We start from the raw sequence: 18,591 nt of genomic DNA on the forward strand, positions 1-18,591 counted from the left end.
TTCCAGAAGCACTTCTTTAGATCTTATTACTGCTATGTATGTGACAGGTACAAACAGCAATAACTGAGCTGTATCATGCATCATGTGGGCTTTAGACACTGGTAACTTCTTTGCATTCACCACTAGGTCCCCACTTTGTGTTCTGATGCCTTCTGAGTGATGGGTCTGAGCTGAGCATTGTCGTCCTACTGAGTGCACCAGAACATTATCCTTAATGCGCCAAACAACAGTAAGAGAATTGCCAAATTATTCATTAGAAATTAGATCCCCCCCCCCCCCCGGATCATTCTTTTGCACAGTAGCATGTTATTGCAACATCAGTTACATAAAGCAACTAGTGACTGTTAGTGTCAGTTACTCTGTCCCCATGATCTCCTCTGCATGTGAGATTTCTGTGCCACATACTATATGAACTCCAGCTCCAGGCAGATAACATAGTTTGTTCCTTTAAATAAATTTGCAGGGATTCGTTTTAACTCTTAGATGATTGTAAACTAAGAGTAACTCATTCTAATCAGGTTTCAGAGTAGCAGCCGTGTTAGTCTGTATTCGCAAAAAGAAAAGGAGGACTTGTGGCACCTTAGAGACTAACCAATTTGTTAGTCTCTAAGGTGCCACAAGTACTCCTTTTCATTCTAATCAGTTGTTTTCTTCCCTGTAAAGATAAAGGGTAATGTTGTTAAATCTTATTAAAAAATGTCCAACTCATAATCCCAGAGACATCTGGTCACCTTTTCCATCCACAACCTGAGGATGTTGTATGCAACAAGATAGTAGCCTCTCTAGGCTGGAAACATCATGATACAGAACAGGGGCCTGATGACACAACTCTTACTCACAAATAATCGTGTCAAAATCAAAGGAAATATTGCAGTAAGAATTACTATCAAGAAACCTGTTATGGGTTTCGAGGCTTGATCCTGTGAGGTACTCCAACGGGACTACTCATGCTTAAAATGAAGCATGTGTTTAACTGTTCTGCTGGATGGGGGCAGGTTGCTTGACAGCTTGCAGGAACAAGTCCCTCATGGCTATTTATATGAGAGTTCCAATCACCTGGATTGCACTTGTACATGGAACATAGTAGTAAATTATGACGATCATAAGCTGTAGCTTTGCTCTTATTTTTAAGTGAATTCAGTTCCTATGGAAATACTGGACAGAGACCCCTGGGAATTGCAGTCCCTGATTTATCGCATCAGGTACAGTGAAGGTAGAAACAGTGCAAGCTTTCCCCCAGGCCAACATGCCTTGACCTGGATAATGGAATTACACCAATGATAGATTTGATCCAATAACTGGAAGTATGGAGTTGGAGGCTATTGTGCTACAAAAGTCTTTTTTTTTTTTCCCTGTGCTAAGTGGTGAAATTCAAACCTTTGTAGAGGAGCAAGCCAGAATCCTATACACCTCTTAAATCCCAATTAATGCCATAGTGCTTTAGTAGGACATAACTAGTGCGTAGGCCTTGTGGGCTTAAATTGCACTTCAGTGATGTATTTCACCCATGCTGAAACAGATTATGGAATACAAATCAGCAGTGCCACCCCCAATCATTGAAAATCATCAGACCCCAAAAAATCATGGGGCTGGCTTAAAAATCATTAAATTAAAAAAACTCATACCTTTGGAGTTCTTCTTTGCTTTCTGGTTTCTGAGACTTTTGGGCTCACTTGCATTGTGATTTCAAGCTTTTCTCTGCAACCACGGAGGTTAGGAACGTACATTTTAAAAATGAAAGCTGATATTCTCAGGAATTCACATGGCTCCAGGAGTTGGGGCTTTAAGAAAAACACGTATAACATGAAACTTTCACTTAGATCAAAGGAGTTGGCAACACAGAAAAGCTGACTGCAGCAGTAAACTTTAGATTCCATTCCAGTACAGCTTGGTAACAGAACATTGGTCCTTGGGCATGTGCATGTGTCCCAGTGCCCAGGCCACAGCTGAGGTTTGGATTTGGGCCCATTTCGAGTACCAACTGGGCTCTTTTGCATATATTGACAGAGGATTCACTGATCACTTCGATGCAGGATTGTGCCAGATAGTCTCCATGGAGCTCATGATTCAACTGCTATGTCAGAGGAATTATCTGACCAAAGAGAGATGCACCATTCTTCTGTCAGTCTTTAGTCTTGAACATACCCAAGAAGCTTATTGCTCTGCCTCTGAAAACCCAGATGGGGAGGGAGGTGCAAGTCTGTGTGAAAGGGGTTTGTAGGGGATGTTTGTCACCTTGTGTAGGGAAGCAGAACTATTATCTCTATTCGTAAAGCTCAGCTACACCTTTTGGCAACGAGAAGGCTATTTTTGTCTGGATTAAAGTGAGATGAAAGCTAATCCTCAGGATTTCAGGAAGATCCCTGAGATTTAGCATTTTATGATCATACTTTATTTTTAGCTGTAGCTTATTTTTAGCTGCTCCTTGTAAAAAAATTCAGCACCTACCCAAAGTCTCCTCCCCCTTCAGCTTCTCTTACCCTTTGTAGGCTGCATAAAGAAATGGTGGATGCTTGCTTGGTGTCTAGTAACATACCCAGATGCAGCATACATGTGAAGAACAGGACGACAGACTGTAGGGTGCTATGTTGCACTGGCTGAAAGATGGTCATAATGAATTCTGCTTTGGCAGATGGGGAGGTAATAGGGCTTTCCCATCTCTAATGTCTAGGGTTCTTTCATTTGGTGGCTCTCTCCATTAGCACAGGGAGGTCCCAGTTGTGATATGAGCCCCATTGTGCTGTGTACTATTATTATAAATATAAAGGGAAGGGTAACCATCTTTTTGTATACAGTGCTATAAAATTCCTCCTGGCCAAAGGCAAGACCCTTTCACCTGTAAAGAGTTAAGAAGCTAAGGTAACCTTGCTGGCACCTGACCCAAAATGACCAATGCGGGGACAAATCTGGAGGGGGGTAGGGGGACAAAGGGTTCTGTCTGTCTGTGTGATGCTTCTGCCGGGAACAGATCAGAAATGCAAGCCTTGCAACTCCTGTTAAGTTAGTAAGTAATCTAGCTAGAAAATGCGTTAGATTTTCTTTTGTTTAATGGCTGGTAAAATAAGCTGTGCTGGAGGGAATGTATATTCTTATTTTGTGTCTTTTTGTAACTTAAGGTTTTGCCTAGAGGGACTCCCTATGTTTTGAATCTGATTACCGTGTAAAGTATTTACCATCCTAATTTTACAGAGGTGAGTCTTTTACTTTTTCTTTAATTAAAATTCTTCTTTTAAGAACCTGATTTGATTTTTCATTGTTTTTAAGATCCAAGGGTTTGGGTCTGCGTTCACCCATACCAATTGGTGAGGATTATTATCAAGCCTTCCCCAGGAAAGGGGGTGTAGGGCTTGGGGGGGATATTTTAGGGAAAGACGTCTTTTTCCCTGTTCTTTGTTTAAAACGCTTGGTGGTGGCAGCATGCTGTTCAAGGACAAGGCAGAGTTTGTACGTTGGGGAAGTTTTTAACCTAAGCTGGTAAAAATAAGCTTAGGGGGTCTTTCATGCAGGTCCCCACATCTGTACCCTACAGTTCAGAGTTGGGAAGGAACCTTCACAACTATATAAACACCAAGTAAGAGACTGTCCCTAATCCAAAGCACTTACAATCTAAACAGACAAAAGATGGGAGAAAGGAAGTGGTATTATCGCTGTGTTACAGGTGGGGAACTGAGGCACAGAGAAATAAAGTAACTGACTTACAGTCAAGTGAGACATCTATGGCAGAGCTGGGAATTTAACCCAGATGTGCTGAACTGCAAACCAGTGCCATAATCCTAAAACTGTCCTCCCTCTCTAGCCTCAAATGTCTATTTGCGGTATCTGTATAACTCCAAAAGGTAAGACAGCTTAGCGTTTATTTTCAATCACCCCTAAGAGCATCCTCTTTCAATCACTGTGGAATGCAAAGAAGAGATATGGACCAAATTCTGTTCTCTGGTACCCCAGTTTAAAGCCAGAGTAATTCCACTGAATTCAGTTGTCATTTTGCATTTACACTGGTATAACGGAGATCCGAGGCTGGCCCATTGTTCTTTCTTTCTGGTGTTGGAATGCATAAGCCTAGTGGTTCTATAAGTTACATCTTTAAAAGAAATAATTTTGCTGTATCACATCTTTGCCTCCCTTATTTGCATTTAATTAGAGAGAAAAGCTTTCTATAAACACAAAGGGCTTAATTCTCTCCCCATTGCTGGTTTTGCTTTATTGAACTTAATGAGAGTTGAACTGATGTAAAGAGAATTAGACTCAAGAGAGTTATAGGTTTGTTGGCCAAACAAACCTATACATGTAGCTGAAATAGTAACTTGCTTTGAAGAATTAGCACCTGGTCCCTTGAAGCTACCCACTGAAAGGTTCACACTGATATCATGGAAAGTCAAGTTCACATCTACCATATGGATCAGCTGTAGAGCACACACAAATTGGAGAAATTAATTGAATAAACTGAGAATTGTCCACAAACGGGGGGGGGGGGGAGTCAAATGTGTTTATGGCTCAACATTATTTGTGAATTTCCTCACTGATTACTTCATACCTTGCAGATCAGTGCAGATATTCAGAGTTCACACTGGTCCCACAAGAAGTCTGTGGCAAAGATAGTGCTAGAACTAGGCATTCTGTGCGGTAGCCACTACATACAATTCCTTTAGTTATGTTGTAGTTTGGGGATAATAGCATTTAGGAGCCCAGAGGTTAAGTTGAAAAATAACATCTTATTCAAACTACACAATCAGGATAAAGTTAATTCAAGGTCTCAGTGAGTTCCCTTTTTTCATTGCATTTCACCAGCAGGATATTGAGTGACAGCTCAGCCAGTGAAACACAAGGCAGAAGTATTGCATCATGGGCTGATCATACCCCCCTGAGGGCAGCACAGCGTTCACTGGACCTCTGCTCAGGAACTCAGCCATGTCTGTTGCAAATAGCCCCTGTTGGTAAGTATCACTCTTGCTGCTGACTATCACCATCTTGCTGTCTACATTTTATCATCCTGCCTCCTTAAAGACATTCCATTTCATCACTGAAAACAAAGTACTCCCTTACCACTGTCAGGTTTGTGCTACCCACAGTATTACCTTTATATTTGTTGTTTAACACTTATACTGCAACAGCATCTAGAGGCCCCAGCCAAGACTGGGACCTCAAAATGCCACAGAAGGTCAGTAGCAGAACAAGGAATAAAACCCAGGTCTCCTGATTCAGTGCAATGGCATGCCCACTAGATCATGCTACAGTCCCATGGCAAATCTATAAAGCAGAATCAAATAAACAGTTTCTGGTATCCAAAGCTCTGAGTTATTGATAAGCAATATACCCTACTATACGCCTGGGTTTTATATATTCAATTAATTATAAAATAATAACTTAGCATAGGGTTAAGATACATGAAGCCTGAGTCTTGGTGCTCTGTTTAATTTTTGGATAACAAGTCAATGTTTAAATTCTATGGGCCAGAGTCTGTTTTCAGCTACACCAGTGTAAATGGTGGCAACTCCACTGATTTCAGTGGATTTACTTTGATTTTTTCGCCCAATGTAATTGAGAGCCGACTCTGTCCCTGCTGCATCACACACACTCTGTTTGGAAATGAAGAGTAAGAAAAACAAAAGGGAAAACCATGTTTTTCTTTTTAAAAATCAATAGGCAATCAAGGCAACACAGGCTCATTCATCAAAATAACCCGAGCCAGGAGGTGAGGTCTTCTAGCTGAAATCATTCTCGCTAGCTCATTAACATTGCTGTCACTACTGCATTCATGTCAGTTTCAGAATTCTGTAGCTGTTTCAGACAGTAGTGGTTGGTATGATACTGTCTCCTGCCTTTTCCTGCTTTAACCAGGTTGTTAAATAGTTTTATGTGGTTATGTTCAGAATATCCTTTCCCTTCTTTCTAACCCTCCTTTGATCCCCATACCAAAGCTTAGAAGGGCCTACAAGCACGGATACGACACCATGATCTGAGTGTTCCGACCCTCTGTTTGCCAGAAGCTGGGAATGGATGACAGGAGATGGATCATTCGATGATTGCCTGTTCCGTTCACTCCTTCTGAAGTATCTGGTATTGGCCACTTTTGGAAGACGGGATACTGGGGTAGATGGACCACTGGTCTGACCCAGTATGGCCGTTCTTAGGTCTGAGTGACACCAGCTGGTCCTTTTGCACCTTCTTTTCAGGAGTTCCGCTGCACTTTCTAAATCACTAGTGAGATAAACCTCACTTCCTGCCGTGAGTCAGGGAAATAATAATATCCCCATTGGACAGTTGGGAAACATTGTACAGTTGAGGCGCAGAGAGATGAAGCACTTTCCAAGTCCAAAGAACAGCATGCAGAGCTTCTGCCTCTCACTCCTGTCCTTAAGCCCAAGACCACTCTTCCTCCCTGATCTGGTTGCACACAGGGTCTAAGGACATGATAAAGGGATTCTCCTTCCTTCAATCAACAAGCATGGTGGGACTGAATTCCCACCCATTCTATCTAGTTTGCCCTGACCACCATAGTATCCAAGCACCTCTCAATCCCCCTGTGAAATAGGAGAGCACTATCCCATTTTGCAGATGGGGAATTGAAGTACAGGGTAGATTAACTGAGAGATCCAAGGTCACACAGGAAATCTTTGGCAGCGCCAGGAGTAGAACGCAGGTCTCTTGAGTCCCAGTCCAGTGCCTCTGTTAGATAATCCTTCCTACCCCTGCCCTATTAAGGTCTTTAGGTGGTAGTAGCAGCTAACCCTCCACATTCTCTATGTTGGGAAAGTTAGGCCTATGGCACTAATTTAGCAACAGATCCAGTGGCTGCTCCCCTATCTCTTCCCTCGCCCATGGAGCTATGGGGAAAGGCACCATGAAGCAGAGCTCTGGTGCTCAGGAGGGGTAGTGTCTCCCCTGCATGGTGTAGCCCCTTTGCTATGTTCCTCTGAACAGTGGAAGTGCAATTAGGGACTTTCACACCTCCAGTAGTGGGGTAAAAAAGCCAGCATAGGGCCCATAGGAAATAGGGGCTAAAACCGAGTTAACACCAGGACACATGATGAAGCCCAACCACAAAATGCCAGCGGAAGGAAGGAATGGCCATTAGTTTCCAGGAAACTAGATTCTTGGAGTTGGATTTTCATTTACACTAAGGCCCCTTTTACACTGTTCTGGGTTTTATGTCCACTTTAAGGCCCCTTTATGCAGCCAGAGCAGCCTAAATGGGCTTTGATATGAACGAGAACCAGGCCCTTGTTCTAAAACTCAGTTTTTGTTTCAGGGTATAAAGTAGGGGGTGCAGATAAGGCACCCTCCCTTTATCTTTACACTTCAAACACTCCATTCACTGTGGCCCAGAGGAAATGTGACCTTGTCCATCTTGCATGTACTTAGTAGAACATGGATTATGTGAACTCTGCAAACAGATGGTGGTGATCAGCAGGAGAGTTCTGTGCCAGGAATGAATTTTTCACACAAAGAGGGCATTAGCAGTGTAATAATAACTCCTAGGTACAGTTTCTATTAAATTACTTTATATGGAAACTCTATATGTCCCTGGCACAGAAATTAATAGGTGCTCAGGCATACCCTGTTGACTTGTTAATTGAAACTCTGTTTATTTTACAGGTAATATATAGGAGTTAAATCAAATTTTAAGTCTAAGGATTTATGACTGGAACAATTTAATGCTGAATTAGCCCCTGTTGAATATACCTTCCTAAAATAATAGCGTTGGTTCCAAGAACCCACATTTTTAGCCTATGCTGATCGCCCCTTGAATGAAAGGAATAGTCTGGCAGTAGCGTAAAACACCCCAGGCCAATTCAGCCCTGGTGTAATGCTGCAGAGTTAAGTGATGATCTTGGCTGAGTATTTTATGTCCTGTGGCTGGGCTGTGCCATGCGGTCAGTGCAGCGCAGCCATAAAGCTGGTGTGTTCGGACACAGGAGGATAAGCTCTGTGCAGTGAGATCTCTCAGCAGCATAGAACTGACACTGTGGTTCTTGTATCACCATGGCCACTGCTGCTCTAATAGGAGACATGGCCAGGAGGAAAGGAGCATGTATGTTGCTTCCTTATGCCCTCAGCAATCAGCAGCACAGGAGAGCTGGGTTCTATTCTCAGCTCTTCTGCCTTGCAGCATGGCCTTGGTCAGTCACTTCCCCTGTTTGTGCCTCTGATTCTGTTCCTGCCTTGTGTTTGCATTGCTTATTTCAATCATTAGCTCTCTGGGACAGAGACTCTCTCTCTATGTGCTTGTGTAATGCCCAGCACATTAGACCCCAGTGTGGATCAGGAGCTATTGGAATACCACTACTGAGGTCAGCCCTTTAGGGCTGTAGACAGCTGGCAAAAGAGACACGAGGGGACTGACACAGCTGGCCTCGAATTAGGGGAGCACAAATGCTGCTTTTGTGCCCCCATCCTGCGCTGCATTGTATTCTCCTTAACAGACACCAAGGATCTGGGCCAAAATATCCATACTATTTTTGTTCTGAATACCAGTCAAGCAGGAAATGCATCACCACTTCTACCTCTTCTCGCACATAGGAGTGGGTTACCAGAAAATACACATTATTTACATACAAAAACACAAGTCAGCTTAGCCCTTTAAGTTGTTGGTATAGCTCTGTTTTCCAGTTATTGCATTTATTCCCCTGTTAAGTCCTTCTGTGGTTCTGTGTGATTTTGACAATGGACCTAAACTTTAATAAGATTCCTGAGCACGGGTAGCTTATTAAATTAAACCAGTAAATGCAATGACAGTTACAAAAAATATTAATACATAAGGGAAAATCCATTCAAGACAACTCTCCCAGAGATCAGACCATGATTCCAGCTTTGGAAGATCAAAAGAATGGGTAATAAAATGTGAATTTCACACTCTGAGATGGAAGAATTGAGAACGTTTAGCCTATTTACCTTTTTAATTACAACACATGCAGTCACATAAATAGCAATGTGCTTGCGTGACCTACATGCATCCTGTCCATGACAGGGCCTCATCCAGAGCTCACTGAAGTTGATTGAAAGGCTCTCTATTGACTTCAGCAGGCTTTGTATCAGTCCCACAGGTAGCATCAGCCTATACTGTAAGTTTAAAGATGTTATGCAGTAGGAGAGTTTACGCAGATGGAGGTTAAAGGGTATTCATCTGAATTCTAGTCCCAAATCTGTCACTGACTGTTGTGTGACTGGGCAAGTCACTATATCTGTCCCTGAGTTTCTCCACCTGTAAAATGGGGGTGATGATACTCACCCACCTTCTGTAAAGCACTCAAGCCCTGATTTTTAATGGTATTTAGGTATTGCTGTGAAACACCTAAGTGATTGGGGATTTAGGCTCCCAAGTGCCTAAATCACTCTTAAAAATGAGATTTAGGCTCCCAAGCAATGCTGAGCACAGCAATGACTAAATACCTTCAAAAATCTGGGCCCCAGAGACTTCCAGAGGAGAATCACTATTTAGTGCTAAGTACTGTAAGAAGTGGAGGAGGGATTATGGATGTTGCAGAGGTTCCTTTTCTAAACTCTAGGACAAAATGTATATCTACCCCCATCTTGGCGCAAACTGTAGAGCTGGCAAATTCAGAGAACATCATGTGCACTTACTGGCGGTACCGATCAGAGAACATCCTCTGAGCCCATTGCAGATAGTGGGTTAGAGTCTTGTAGTGTCATCTATATCCATTTGAAGTGGGGCCCAGTGTTACCAGATGTACAGTCATAAACTTCTTTGTGCTCCCTTTGCACTGAGGTAAATGATGCACAAGGTAATGGTAAATCAGGCCTAGGTCTTGGAGTTGGGAGCACCCAATGGACCTACTGAGCACTGCATCCCAGGATTCACAGTGAAACATACAGCAGTGATCATGCAGATGTCTGTTGTAGCAGTACTTTTAATTTCTGAACACAGTAGCTTCTTGAAGGAGTCTCTCCTGATCAAGAAAAGAAAGAAAGGTTTCTTTTCTGATACGGAGGAAGCAGGGAACATTACTGGATGACTCTTCACAAACAAAAGCAGACTGGTTTAAGCATCAAGAAATGTTTACATGAGCCAGTACCCATAGTCAAGGTTCAGTCCCTCCACCTTTTAATATTTTTAAATAGCTGATACTGCATCTCGATCAGTCTTTCTAATACAGAGGGAGAATTTCATGCTAGACACATGCAATTCCCGCCTGTCTTGCAATGTTTGGCCATGGAGCAGTGATATTTCTCTGGGAGCAGGAAGGGCTGTGTACAAACACAAGCAACAGGATTTGTTTGTTGGGTTTTCTTTGTAAAAATGCTGCAGATCAGCAGTGAGCTGACATCTCCTTTCATCCACCTTTGGTGTAATGGTTGTTATAGCTCTCCATAAACTGGGAACAAACAAGAAAGGTTAATATTTAATTAGATATTTTATTCTCACTCTGCTTTCTTTTGGTTGACAGAAACCTTGCAAGGTGCTTGTTCTAAAAGCAAATGACAGGAAACCAGTGATTTATATTTATATATATATATACACACACACAAGAGAAATGCAGGTTTGAGTAATGAAATGTACACAGAGCTGCTTCTGTCTATACACAACATTGTCAGTAGGTGAAGTCTCTGTAAGGCTTTGTTGTAGCTCAACAGCTAGCCTGCAAATGGAAATACTTTCCTTGCATCATAAGATTCTACACAAAGGAATTAAGATTACATATGAGCACTGAATGTTGCCTGGTGTAATAGATCAGACAAGTAACAAAATTAAGATGTAAGTGCTCAATTGGCTTGGAGCACAGGCACAGAGTTGTAGAGAGATCTTAATTAAATCACAGACTAGATTCAGTAATGAGCTCTGCATAGGTATTTATAGTTTCCAAATTCCATTGAATTAATTCAATATTGCTCCTTTTTTTAAAAAAAAGAAACAAACAAACAAACACGGCCTAGTCAATGTCAACCACAGCCCAGATTCTGTCCTCAATTATATTGATTCCATGGAGTTGCACAGATGCCAGTGAAGGCAGAATTTCGCCCTAGGTATGTTTTGTGCTGCAGTATAAATCCAAAGAGCCGTGCTTAAAAGAATATTCTTCGGGGCCTAAATTAAACAGGATTCCATTTACACACGGGATTAATATTAATCTTCAATTCAAGAATAAGGAAGAGACCAATCCATTTTTTTTGAGTATTTGAGTAAATGCCAAATACTGTCTATCAGTGTTTGTTGAATGCAGAGATTTAAGGTGGAGGGATAGGGTGAGGAGAGATTTTGCAAAATGTTGTCCAATTTATTTTAGCTGTGCTCTACAATCAGTTTTGTGTTAAAACAATACTTCATAGTATCCCTTTGGCAACTATTCGTTTTCTAGGTAGAGATCTGTTTTAGAGAAATAAACTCTTAGGTTTAAGCAGAGTTTAAATAGTTGCAGCCAACTAAATGGGCCCCATTTCAGTGGAATCCACAGAAGTGTGGGTAGATTCGTACATCTCCATTTATACATGCCTTTCCCAGGTTTGCTCATACACCTGCCACATGTGTAAATGTGCATCCTAGTACAAAAAGCCCTCCTCCAGCAAAGCACTTAAGCATGTGCCGAACTTGAAATATTTGAGTTGTCCCATTGACTTCTCAACCTACAGTTGCTTTCTGCCCCAAATGGGAATTGGAGCTAGATCTAATAAGAAAGACTTTTCTATCTCTAACATCAGTCTATGATTTTAGGTATATGGTTCACTTTTTCAACCCCCGCTATCCATACAAATTTGAATACCTGAACACTAGACCTATCCATAACCAATTAAAATACTTCTCCAGTTCAGATATTTGCTGCACTGTGGCTTACGGTTCGACTGTCACTACACATATCTACGCCACCAAGAGAAGCATGATGGAATAAGGTCCCAGTTCAGCAAAGCACTTAAGCATGTGCTTAAACTCCATTGACGTCAAGGGGGACTTAAAGTTAAGCACAGGCTTAAATTCTTTGCTGAATCAGAGCCACAGGGGTTAAATTCCAGCCAGCATTGTATTTTTTTCTGCCAAAGTAAGAAAGACTCCTTTGACGTGTCAATGTGTGTATGTTAAATATAAATCTTCTTTCCTTTGTATTATTGAGAGGGCAAAGTGGGAGGAGATGCAATGGGATAAGAGGAAGGGACAGCCCCCAGGGATGAAAGGCTGGGCAGCCATCCCACTCTGCCACCTGTTCTTTCTGTTCCCTTTTTCAGGTTTTTGCTCTGGGGTAGGCTATAAAGGGAAGGAGGGTTACTCTTAGTACAAGGGTCTGAGGTTGGCAAGGCCAATACATTCTCCTGCCACCTCCCACACTTTAAATCCCACAAATTATTAGCACTTCTCAGGATCCATGTCTGTTCACTCCCAGCTGTGGAGTCACGTTGTGGCTCCAGTCTCCACTGCTGCTACCACTAAATACTAATCCTCTGCACTTCACTAATGCCTTCTGTGTAAGGATCCCAAAGTGTCCTGAGAACAAAAGCTCATGACAACCCTGTGCAATAAATAAGCATGATCCCTATTTCACAGAAGGAAGAATTAAAATAGAAATTGAATGACTTGTGCAAGTTTGCACAGCTAGTCGGTGGGAGAGGTAGAACTCAGCTAGAAATTATCTGCTGCACTAACCACATGACCGCACACCCTTCTTCTGGTGTAACTTCCTGCCCACATCCATGACCACTTTACCAAGTTCTCATACAGCTCATGTGAACACACCAAGTGCAGAACTTGCTGTAACTCTGGAGAGACTAAAGTGGAGAAGTGTCTCTCTGTATAGTTTGTCACATGGCCCTAGTCCCCTCTCCTTGGGGAAGGACTAGCAAGGTTAGCTCAGCTGTTGGAGGCAGGCTCTGCAGGGAAATCAGAACACATAATTCACAAACCATAATACCGATTGTCTTTTCTGCGATGTCCTTTGTCTCATGACCATTGCATAACACAGGAACAACGCTGTCGTCAGTATTCGAGATGAGTGGATGCATATTGATCTCTCAACCCAAACAAATCTAGTTCAGCTGATAATGTAGCAATATATTTGGCACAAACGGAACTTCCCCTACCTGCACGCAGTGTGAAAATGTCTCCCCCCATGCCCATGTAAAAGACTGTGGTGAGGCTTACCAACGAGCCTCTAAAGACTGAAGGGAACAGGGCAAAGATGTGCAGTTGAATTGACAGCAATTGACCATTGATTGGCACCATGCATGCAAGTCATTTAACCTTTCAGAGGTGCGGCTCACTCACTGTTTGGAATCCACATATGTTCAACTGATATAAATCGAAATTCATTTTCCAGCCTTTGCCATGTGCAGCTCTCACCTGAACCATAAGGTGCACCCTGAGCCAGCCCTTTTTGTACAGACTGCTCACAATGCAGCCTTTGCAGTGAATTTTTAACATGAGACCAGGTGCGTGTTGCTAAATGCAACATGGGTGAAACATGTTGAATGCCTGAAGCAAAATCTAAAGAACAAGAGGAGGGTAAGGCAACAGGTTCTGGACATGTGAGCAGTGGGAATGATGGGCATGGTAGGTTAGGCTAGAAGAGGGTACAGACTTTTTTCTGTACTGAAGGGGAAGAAGGGGGAGGTGGATTCCATCTTGAAGATACTTTGGGGGAATGAGGGGAGTTGATGGGATTAAGCAAAGGCATGACTCTGGCTTCCACAGAAGAAATGGTAATAATATTTTGCCCCTTAATAGAACCTTCCAGGATCTGAAAGCGCCTTTCAAACAGTAATTAGTGAAAGCCTGGAACCCATACTTTGATGAGATAGCAAAGAACTATCAACATTTTGCAGGTATCTCCAATTTGGCTTATCTCTATTTTGTACTGTTTTCAAATACCTAATTATGATGGATCTGGTTCGAGGGTGAAATCTCCACACTTTTGAACTTGCAGTTTTTAATTTATATGGCAGTTGTTGGAGCTGCCTTCAGAGACATATAAGTGGGTTAGTAAGCCCACTAACCACCACCCAATTAATTTCTCAGTTGCTCTGTGTGGATTGTTAGTTTGCTTCCTGTGCATCCTGGTAAATGTGTATTTCTCCCCCTACGTAACAAGGGGTTGTGACCTGCCTCTGGGCCCTAACCCAATAATGTTATAGTGTTGGATACTAATTTTTCCAACTAACAGGGCTGCCAGAGCAGGGCGCAGTCTTTGGAAATAAATAGGAGTCATATGCTGAGAAGGTTTAGAATGTACAACCACTTCCGTGGCAGTTATTTCTTCTGTTCTCTATAGGTACTGGGGGTGGGGGGCGTGGCAGGAGATGAGAAGCATTGAGGGGGGGGTGTGTGTGTGTGGAATGGCAGGACTGCTGAGTTAAAAGAATTGGATAATCCTGAAAAAGCAGTGATGCAGTGGACATTGCTGGGTCGTTTAATCAATTCTCTATGTGACTGTAATGAAAGAGAAAGAGCTTGAGTCTCAAAATCAGGCAAGGCCTTTCATACTGGGAATCTGTGAGTTAAGAAGGAGGTTTCATAATGCGTTTGTGAGGAACCTACAACACTAGCATGCCGTACCTTAATAAAACCAGTACACTTTAGGGTACTGTCTGGTTGGATTGGTAATAGGTTATAGAGTCATTTTTGGATCACCAATTTGGTCCAGGGCAAGTTAGCAATAACTAAAAGTTGTTACTATCTGAAGGCTATTTGATAGCCTACCTGAAATGAGTTGCTGGTTTAAGTTATGTCCCTAGTGGGCAAGTGTCTGCGTCATAAAGACCATCACTATAATTGCTACCTTTGTTGGCAGTCTCAGCAGAAGTGCAGACTAGATTCCCCTTTCTCCCCTGTGGATGGTCCTGAGACACACTGAGAGGGTGATCTATTGAGAAACTTGAACTGCTACTGCTCATGTTATGCTATAGGTAGGGGCCTCCAATCATCAGGGCTCTCAATCCATCACCTCTCACCAGCATGGATTTCACTGTAAACGAAGGGATGAGGACAATACAATAACTAATTCTTATTTTGAACTTTTAATTTCTAGATCTCCATCTGTTTTCCAGAGCTCATTAAATATCAAAATTGGAGAGGGTTCAGAGAACAGCTCTGTGAATGATTAAAGGATTGGAAAACATCCTTTCTAGCTCAGTCAATTTCGTTTATCAAAGAGAAGGTTAAGGGGTGACTTGATCACAGCCTATAAGTAACTACGTGGGGAAAAGAAGTCTGTTAACTGAGGTTTTTCATCTAGCAGACAAAATTATAACAAGATCTGGTGCTAGAAGATGAAGCTAGACAAATTCAAAGTAGAAATAAGATACAGATTTTTAACAGTGAGGGTAGTTAACCAGAAAAAAACGTACCAAGGGTTGTGGTGGCTTTCTCCATCACTAGAATTTCTTAAATCAGGGTTGGCTGCTTTTCTAAAAGACACACACTCTAGTTCAGGGGTTCTCAAACTGGGGGTCGGGACCCCTCAGAGGGTCATGAGGTTATTACGTGGGAGGTTGCAAGCTGTCAGCCTCCACCCCAAACCCCGCTTTGCAGCCAGCATTTATAATGGTGTTAAATATATAAAAAAGTGTTTTTAATTTATGAAGGGGAGTCGCACTCAGAGGCTTACTATGTGAAAGGGGTCACCAGTGCAAAAGTGAGAACCACTGCTCTAGTTCAACCACAGCTTTTGGACTTGAAGCAGGAATTAATTCAGGGATGTCCTATGGCCTGTGTTATGGAGGAGGTTGGACTAGCTGATCATAACAGTCCCTTCTGACCACGTTCTACAGGTGGAAAACTGAGGCATGGAATGATGCAGTGACTCGGCTAAAGCCACATAGTGTGTTTGTAATGGTACTGGGAATAGAGTATTGAGCCCCAGAGGGTATGTCTACACCGTACACTATGCTCAGGCTTTAACTCAGGTTTGAGCCCACGCCCTTCTTCCATCCACGCACAAATCAGTCTGACTTGGGTCAGCAAGCATTCATGACCCAGGTCCTAGAACCCTGCTAGGGGGGTGGGTCAGAGCCTGAGCCCCACTGTAATTCGGACCCAAGCTCTGTCGTTTTGCAGTGTGGATGCAGCTCAAACCACAGACCTGAGTCAGAAAGGCTGCGAGACCCGGGTCCAGCATTGTAAGCCAAGCTTACACAAAGCAGTGCTGCTTCAATAGAAAAAGTCCCTTTGTTGTGTTGTTTTTGCTTCCCTTCCATGAGACGTTCCACTTGTCTGCAGTATTCCACTGGCATCTCAATGTCATGTAGAGTTTAATATTTTTATTTAAAAGCCCCCAATAACTTTTCCCTTGATCAAACAAATTGTTTCATTATTCTTACAAGCTTACAATGCAGCGTGTATGTTAAAGTGCAGGCTTGGAAACACCAGATCCACATGCCCCGGTCCCACTGACCCGGGATTACAATGCAGTGTAGGCATATCCAAGGCGATCCAGAACACAAACAGCTTTAAAACAGAGTGAATCATGTTCTGCAGCCTTGTTAGATGGATGCTCAGCACCCTTGGGTTTGTAGTGGTATAAAGATTGATTTCTTGATTAAACTGTAACTTGTGGTATAATTAAGGAAATCGTTCAAGTTCAGAAAGTCATTTAGATATTCTTAATTGGATTGGGGGAGGGCGCTTTCTCACAGTGAGAAACGAGCACAGTGGCTGTTGCATTGAATTAGGAACCTTCTTTCGCTCTCAGACCACACATGCAGTTGCTGCTGATGTCAGTGAGAGATCACTACCAGCATATGGCCCCTTGAGCACATTGCAGTTCACACTGTAGGCATCTCATTCTTAACCTCACTGCAGGCCTAAACAGATCTGATTCCATTGATGCCGATGGAATTTATTATTATTTGTATTACGATAGTGCCTAGAAACTCCAACTGAGATCAAAACTGTGTTATAATAGGTGTTGTACTAACACACCGTGAGAGACAGTCCATGCCCCACAGAGACTCCAGTCTTTAGACAAGACTGACAAAGGCCAGGAGGGGAAACAGAGGTATAGAGAGGTGAAGGGGCTAGCCCAAGATCATTGGCAGTGCCAGGAACAAAACCAAGGTCCCCTGAGTCCCAGTCCAGTATCTTTCTTCTTTAACCATTTACTAGCTCTTTTCGTAATGAAAGATTTTCAGTTTAAAGCATTTCCATTACACAAAGCAGTGCTGCTTCAATAGAAAAAGGCCCTTTGTTGTGTTGTTTTTGCTTCCCTTCCATGAGATGTTCCAGTTGTCTGCAGTATTCCACTGGCATCTCAATGTCATGTAGAGTTTAATATTTTTATTTAAAAGCCCCCAACAACTTTTCCCTTGATCAAACGAATTGTTCCTTTATTCTTGTTCTCGGCAAAAAGCTCCATTTTCTGCATTTGTTTTGTTGTTTGTGACATTAAAAGACAAGATGCCAGGCAGCCTAGAGGATTTTCTTTTGTTTGGCAAGGAAATGTCAGAGTGAATGTGGAAATCTGAAGTTCACTCCTGGAATTAGTGTCTGCATCGCAAACTGTTTTTATTCAAGAAATGTTAATTACACAGTAAATTGTAGGGCTGTCAAATAAGATTTGGTGAAAAGATCAATTTGCATTAGATAGAGGAAATCACATTTCTAGACAGAAGGAATTAATTTAGGGAAAATCAGTAAGTCAGGCCGAGGCTGTGCTAGTTTGAATCATGAACAAGTTTATCTGAGTTGCATGGTGGTAGTGTTTCTTTAAAGGTTAAGCCAGGTAGATGAAATTGCTGCTGCATAGGTACTTCAGTGCATGTATTTTTAAAGGGACATGGCCCCATATTTAGGTTTTGAGAGGGGGAAAAAGTTTTACAAAACCTAATAATTTTGTATGCAAAGAGTAAGTGTTGTAATTTTGGGGAAGATACACTATATTCATCCTTGGTGTTTCAAAACCATGAGTCAGTCCTGCCCATAAATGAGATTTTAAACAATAATTATGTTTTAGTTCTTTTTATTTGCCTTCTGGTTTTGAGCTTTTAGGTTTACATTTTCAAGCTTTCCTCTGAAACATGAGGGTTAGAAACTGTTTCTAAAATAAAAGCTGAGATTTTCATGTAATCACATGACTCTGGGAGCTGGAGCTTTAAGAAATACACCAAATATAGTATGACTCATGAGCATATTGGGAGTTGGCAACCTTTTTTGTTATGTTTGAAAAATCACTGAATCCCTGCTTTAATTGCAAAACTGAACTCAACCTTAACTATGTAACAGCGACTGGTTGCTTACATTATAGAAATGTTTCCATGATATTAAAAAAAATTAAAAACAGATGCTTTTTTGTTGCTGTGGGATTCCAACCCAAATATTGAAATATTTTCCTACGATGGATTCACCTCTTTGCAGAGCAGCCAGCTCATGGCCTATGCACACTTAGGTCACACTTAAGCCCTCAAAAAAAGGCTTACGTGCAAGTTAAATAGCGTGTAGGACTTGTGCAAACCTTTTGCTTTATGTGGAATTCACCTCAATGCATTAAAACCAGAAAATGAAACTGACCAGTTTGTTTTTGAGTGAAGTTCAAACACTAAACTAACAGCATAAATGGCAAAGAGCTGTTTAGTTTTATAATCAAAAGTGGTATTAGTGAAGGAAGTAAAGAATGTTTTTCTTTGAAGTGCATGAGTGTTTTAAGCTTACAGCATTTG

At 42.0% G+C, this 18,591-nt stretch overlaps 2 protein-coding genes across 3 annotated transcripts in view; both read left to right on the plus strand.

Moving 5' to 3' along the window:
* The window catches only part of YPEL2 (yippee like 2), an 81,974-nt gene extending 77,114 nt beyond the window's left edge, over nucleotides 1-4,860 (plus strand). For both annotated transcript variants that reach the window (XR_012155372.2, XR_012155375.2), the window contains exons 8-10: nucleotides 127-229; nucleotides 3,117-3,191; nucleotides 4,789-4,860. The gene's annotated coding sequence lies outside the window, so the exon portion shown is untranslated. The remainder of the gene's footprint in view (nucleotides 1-126; nucleotides 230-3,116; nucleotides 3,192-4,788) is intronic.
* Nucleotides 4,847-18,591, plus strand: part of DHX40 (DEAH-box helicase 40) — a 58,094-nt gene continuing 44,349 nt past the window's right edge. Inside the window, exon 1 of the mRNA XM_073315186.2 lies at nucleotides 4,847-4,934. The gene's annotated coding sequence lies outside the window, so the exon portion shown is untranslated. The remainder of the gene's footprint in view (nucleotides 4,935-18,591) is intronic.

The sequence above is a fragment of the Lepidochelys kempii genome, chromosome 17 (assembly GCF_965140285.1).
Source record: "Lepidochelys kempii isolate rLepKem1 chromosome 17, rLepKem1.hap1, whole genome shotgun sequence".
NCBI lineage: Eukaryota > Metazoa > Chordata > Testudines > Cheloniidae > Lepidochelys > Lepidochelys kempii.